Source organism: Benincasa hispida, chromosome 9 (genome assembly GCF_027475165.1).
Source record: "Benincasa hispida cultivar pf3 chromosome 9, pf3_genome.v1.1, whole genome shotgun sequence".
Lineage (NCBI taxonomy): Eukaryota > Viridiplantae > Streptophyta > Magnoliopsida > Cucurbitales > Cucurbitaceae > Benincasa > Benincasa hispida.
Window position 1 is genome coordinate 7928655 of NC_143486.1, and position 6893 is coordinate 7935547.

Consider the following 6893-nt stretch of genomic DNA (forward strand, 5'->3'; position numbering starts at 1 on the left):
ATAATTATATTTGATATAATTAACGTTTAATTTATTGACATTAAATGAAACTGAAGAGTTTATAATATTTAAATATGGATTTAAATATTAATTACATACATGAATAGGATTCATGTTTAAAGTTAGGTGTTTGAGTAATTTAATATTTGATATTAAATTATTATTTAATTAATTAATTAAAATCAAATTCATTTTCATTTTTTTATTCAATTTCAGAAATTGAATATTTGATATTTTAGTTTAATTATTTTGAATTAATTAAAGTGAAAATTGGAAATTAAATGTTGATAGTGGAATTTTCCATTTTTTTGAAAAATTTAATGTGTTTTCACAATACACTAACACCTAGCCCACTTCCTTATTCAATTTGATGTGGCATTGACTGAGTTCTTCGGTGCTTGCATGAAGAATTGAAATAAAACTCTTTGATTTTTCAGATACTGGGAGGATTTTTGCTGAAAATTCAAAATTTCTGAGGATCCTGTTCTTGATCCAATATGGAGACAAGGTATGTTCGTTATACCATTCATGACTCATTTAGGAATAACCAATTCATGGGGGGAGGGGTGGTAGGGACTATAATGAATCTGGGTATTTGGAGTTACGAAGGTATGGCCTGTGAGGGACTATAATGAATCCGGGTATTTTGAGTTACGAAGGTATGGCCAGAGCACATATAGTGTTTTCTAGATTGTGCTTCTTAGCAGCTATCTAGCATTGGGTGTATTGGGATCTAGAAATATTTTGTGATGAACGTACATGAAAACCTTCTTTGGATTTGCCGAAGATTTTTGGAGTTCATTTATTTCTCTTAGGGTTGGGTTGTTTTAGTTTTGGTGAATTTCATGTAACTGAATTGTATGGTCCGGTAATATAGATTAACTGGAAGGATACAAGCTGTAAATCCTGCGTGGGGTGTCGAAGGGTTTGATCCTTTTGTTCTGGACGGAATAGCCTCGCATCAATTGTAGCAGGTACATTGGGCATATTAGCAGGCCCATTCCATCTTAATGTCCGTCCGCTCTAAAGTCTATACAAAGAATTACGTTTTCATCTTCTCTCAAACCCACTTCATTTTCCTTCACAATTCACTTCAATCTTGAGTTCCACCACTCAAATTCAAGACTAAGAATAATAGAGAAGATCTCTTGGTGGTTCACTGAAGATGTGAAGCTGAGAATTCGTGAGGAGCAGCTTGAATTTGGAGGATTCTTCAAAGGTATGTTGTTCTTGAAACCGTCTTTTGTAAAATTATGTTTTACATGCTTTTTAGAATACAAATTAAATGTAATTAGAGTGATTATTGATTCTGATTGCTTCTATTGCATGATTCTACATCCCATCAATTACGCCTACTGAACTCATTGGTTCTCCTCCTAGTCTTTTCTTTATTCATCCTAAGCTTCTGCAAAGTCATCACGTTCCTGATATTGACACACAACTACGAGTCCACAACTTGATGGCCCCAGCCAATCTTTAATTAAATCTTCATTTGGTAGTTGTATTCTTCACATGTTATCAAATGGGTCTTGTGACATGGATGTCATTATCCAGAAACTTCAGGAATGTAAGCTTGAGATTGATGAAGTGTTGCAAATGATGCTGGCAATTTTGTCTAGATGGGGTTCCTCCTCTCAAAGGCAAGATTGAGTTTTTAAGCCAGAAAGGGGGAGACAATAGAGTGAGCTAGAGATAGAAACCTAGACGGGAGCTCAATTTTTTTATTTATTTATTTTTATTTTTATTTTTTGCTATTGCTTATGCTTGGGTTATGTTTGGCTGGTTGAATAGTTCATTGTGTTTGTTTACTTTCTGTTGTAAAGACTTTTGCACTTTTGGTTGTTACTGTTGTTGTTTAGACTTTATTTCTAACAAATCTGTCTTAGAAAGATCTGCCTTAGAAAGTATTTGCCAAAGGGGGAGCTTGTTAGAGATTTGTTGGTTGGTTCTGTATTTTTTCTAAAGTAGCCTGTGGTGGTACTTGATGTTGTCACAAATAAAGTCTTAACATCTGTCTCAGATAATACTATTTTCTAAAGGATATTTGTGTTTCCTAGTCTGAAAATAATATGCAGAATATTTTTCTTTCCTTTTCTGGAAAATCTCAACTAATGTATATTATCCGATATTTTCCTTATTTATAGCACAACTTATTTTGACTAAAGGGGAAATATTTTCCAAAAATTCTTTCCTTAATTGGCTATAGTTTTTAAAAGGATAATATTGGCTTTCATATAGGGCTGCCGCATTTGATGTTGGTCTGAAAGTGTTTATGTTCTTGGTAGCCGATTTATACAACATCAAAGTTTTGATGTTTACTCATTTTATTTCGCTGTGCAACTTCATTCATTGAAACATTCAAGACCTTGAAGATACTTTTGTCTTAGGGGAAGCCTAAATCATCACATAAAGAAGGGATTCTCGGTTTTAAGGAGAGCCTAAGACCTGAATCACAAGAAGGATTTCTCCATCTTTGGCAGGATCTAAGATTTGTTAGTGAAGGGAGTTCACTGAATTACAAGGAAGATAATCAAGCAGAGAGGAGTCTCACACACTGTTGGAAGCCGAAGTGTACAACTAATATTATCACACTTAGAGGGAGCCTAAGTACTATTGAGAGGGAGTCTCAAATCTAGAAAGAGCCTAGGTGACTTGTAAATTGGGCTCTACGTGTGTTACTGTAGTAGTCGTTGAATTACAAGACAAGTACTACGTTGTAATTCCTTGACTCTTTAATATTAGTGGATTATCTTTCTTGGACACACTACCTCCAAAACATAGGTGGATTTCATCGAACTAGGTTTCCAACTTCTATGTGTCTTTATTTAACTTCTCGATATTAGTTCTTTTTATTGTTACAGTACTTGTCTGAACTTTCTGTTTAACATCCATGTTTCAAGTGTCGGGTCATTCTATTTCTTTTTCAACTTCGACCGAAGGATCTAGTATGAAGACTTTTACCAAAATTAGAGGTCGAGCCCGACTCTCTTACTTTTTAATTTGAAATTAACTAGATAACTCTCGCAGAAAGAAGAGATTAGTTAGATCAAAAGTGACTAACAGAGACCTTTAAAAACATGAGATAGAGCATACTGAGAGGCCTATGACTGGTGGCACAACTCGACCTCAGACACAGAGATCAAGGCCGACGTCGTGGCGAAGGAGCCCCTTTACCTTACAATGATATGGTTTGAAGCTCTTCAGAAATATAAATATATAAAGAAATCTTTTTGACTCGATTTGAACCTACTTTATTCACGAGAGAGAGTTAGAAATATGCTTATGCACAAACCATATATATATATATATATATATATATATATATATATTTAGTGCGGCCTTAAGGAAAAACTGAAGTGCGAGGTGAAAAGGAGATCCTAGTACCGAATAGTGTGGCTGAGATTGAGACTAATCTTTTGTGTAAATAGTTCTCTTATTTTTCTATATTTGAAAATCTCCTAATTCAAACTCGAACTAAATCAAACCGACACTTTAAAGAAAAACTAATTTTTCACAATTCGATTTGGTTGGTTTTAATGTTAAATGTAGGATAGACCTCGGTGGCCATGGGTGAGGAAGTTGGTGTAGCGAGAAGTAGCACAGCCAAGCTTGCAGAAGGAGAGATTGTCCCATTGGTTCGAGCCCATCCGGCCGCCAGAGAAGTCAGAGAATATTAAACATTTCCAAATGCAAAGTGCACACTCGACAGGACCAGACCAGTTAAGCAGATCGGGCCGCACCACACAAGGCAATCTATGCCGCCCGACACGTCAGTGGAGCCCGACTCTTCGGACCTGCCACTGCCGACAATTATGCTTGGAATCAAGCAAAATACAATAAATGACTTCGATTTTCTCTTCACTTGATTTATATTAAATGAATTTTCAAACTAACTATTGGGACTTAGTTTTGTGTTATATTTTCTTTTTCACTTGGGATGATTCTCACCCTTCTTAAATAACCACTTTCTTTAGTGGATAATCTTCTGATGTGGAGGCTAAAAATTATTAAACTCCACTCATAAACAAACCACCTTGATTTTGTTGACTCGTTTAAATTGACTTAAAAAAAGGTCTTTTTTAAAAAAATATATTTTTATTTAAATATTTTGATAAAAATTATTAAAAATACTCTTCAAACGTTATTTTAAATGATTGCGAAATATTTCATTTTTTTTTTTTAAAATAACTTATTTTTTAAAGTAAACACTTTAAAATATGTTCTCAACACAACCTTTATCTTCTTTATTTTGTTTATTAATAATTTAAACACACATCATATGATATCCTATTCTTAAATCAGAAATTAATCTTAAACCGTGATTGATAGGTTATTTGATAACCAGTAGGCTTTTAGTTTTTTTATTTTAATTTTTTAAAAATAGGTATGTGTCTTATCTAATTGTGTTTTCTGTTTTTTCAATTTTAAAAATGTTTTTGAAAATGTTAAGAAATTAAAAAAAAAATAAATAAAAGAGAAATAAAAAGTAAAATGACCAACCTTAGCTTTCCTGAGTTTTTTTTTTCTTTTCTTTTTTTTTTTTTTTGGTAAAAGACACCACCTCTATTGAAGGATATGTTTTTCTTCCAAATTTGTGACTATTTGAGCTCTGACAAATAGTCTATAAATATATGATTTTGATCTTATCGATTTAAAAATATATAAAAATATAAAAAGTTGTTCTCCTATTTATTTTCTCTTTATTCTTTAGGGATATTTTCAAATATAGAAAAATGAGTCAATGTATTTACAAATATAACAAATATCACTATCTATCACTAATAGACCATGACATTTTAGTATATTTGAAAATACTTCAAACAATTTTGCCATTTAAAATAATTACCTTTTTTTATCTCATTTATATACAATTACTCACCCACTATAGTGTCTATTAAGTCTTGTGGTTGAAATATATTGCATTCAAGAGAAGTTAGTAACTTGTCTTATATTGGAAGACGATTTGTTCACGATACTTTGAGCACCGTAGAAGAAACAAAGTTGTGATTTTTTTTTTGTTAAAATAAATTATTTTTATTGTTTCCTTATTCTCCAATAATTCAAATTAACTATCTTCATCTCCTTATTCCTCTATGATATTCTCTTGCAAAAATGAAATTATTCCTTGTATTTTATAGTGCCAAATTTTTTTACCAAAAGTAAAATGTCCACCCATATTTTTGGAATCGAAATTCAAATTTCGAAATTTATAATACAGTTGAGTTACCTCATTTTAATAATTTCATTTTGATTAATAGTTGAACTAGCTCATTTTAATAGTTTCATTTTGATTAATAGTGGGTTTTTGGGAATTTTTTTTAGGTTATTCTATTTTTTTAAAAAAAATTAGTAAATGAATATGAAAAAAAATCCAACATAATGCATAGGTATGGACGTGGATCATATAATATGATAAAGCAACTCTAGTATTTTACTTTATTAGATAGAAGCTTCGAAGTAATGGCATAACTTATTTTGGAATTAGCTTAGCTTATAGCCAAATTGGGGGTTGCGTTACACCAGTATTGGCATTTATTTATATTCATATAGTATCATGAAGCCACTTGCTACAGCCTGTGTTTGAGCATTAGTTCATAGTGTTTGAGCATCTTTGAAAGCATGAGTTGATACAGCCTCTCACTTGCTTCTCATCTGCCAACGTTAATAAAAAGAAGGGGAAAAGGGAAAACATCTATCAAGTGTTAAGTACTGAATGGAAGTATTTGGTGAAAATCGAGGTTTAAAGTGTAAATTTTGAAACTTAAAAATCAAATTAAAACAAAACTCGAATCTTAATGATAAAACTATATCATTTTGAAAAAAAAAAAAAAAAAAACACTAAATTGAAATGAAAATCAAAACTTAAGTACTAAAAGTTCAATAATATTTTGAAATTTAGGGATCAAAAGAGTAATTTTTCCTAGATAATAATTCTCTCCAATTTTGAATAAGAGATTAAAAAGTAAATTAAGAAGAGTAATATTTGAATGTATTTTGAGTTACATCTATATTTCTAAAGTTCAATCTAACTATACTAGTTAGAGTTTGTCGTTGGAGATGAATACGATACCGTCCAAAAATGCAACTAAGTTTTTTGTTTTTTTATTTTTTATTTTTTATTTTTTAAAGTGAGAATTAGGTGGGAAAAAAAGAGAGTGAGGGGGTGACCTGGGTGTTGGTTTTTAGGGAGGATGAACTTGGAACAGAGAGAAGTAGAACAACCAAGCTTGCAGACGTAATGATTGTCCATTTGGTTCATTTGCATTGAAGAGGATTCTGCTTCACATTGTGCAAGGCAAACTGCACACTGAACCATACCTATTAGGCAATCACCCATGCAGTGTTTAGAGCAACTGTAGCCGCTGAGGTCTTCTGTGGCTGTGGCTGTGGTGGACCTTCCTACAACCACTAAGCTCACAACCAACCAACCTAAAATAATTGACTTCATTTTCTCTTTGCCTTCTTGAGGGATCATACTTACCTTCTTAAATACCCACTTCCCTAATCACCTTTTCTAGAGCAACCACCTCTAAGGACCAACGTGTGGGATTATTATTCCTTTATCGTTAAAGGTTCTTTGATAGTGGGGTTCTTGACTTCATTCTTAGATCTAGTTCTATGGCTGATCTGGTTGCTGTTTCAAGTGTTCATTGTCTCCTAACGGCATTGTAGATTCTTTTCTTTCCTTGGGTAGTGTTCTCCCAATATGATGTCTCCGTTTGGCGATCGATTGTCACTCTGTGGCTAATCATGAGTGTAAACTCTTAGTGGACCTCCGAGACCCTTTTGACTTGTTAAAGGATCTATATTAGTTTCTTTTATTGTGATTTGGATGTCTTATTTTGCTAACTTGGGATGTCAGCTTTTCTTTTGTTTTTACTTCGTTGCTTTGG

General features: G+C 32.5%; 1 long non-coding RNA gene across 1 annotated transcript; it reads right to left on the reverse strand.

Moving 5' to 3' along the window:
• Window positions 1-5410: 5410 nt before the first annotated feature.
• On the reverse strand, window positions 5411-6428 carry LOC150033612 (uncharacterized). The gene is made up of 2 exons (XR_016531840.1): window positions 6169-6428; window positions 5411-5652 (listed from the first exon to the last, which is right to left on the reverse strand). It is a non-coding gene; the product is annotated as an uncharacterized LOC150033612 (long non-coding RNA).
• Between the last annotated feature and the right edge of the window lie 465 nt (window positions 6429-6893).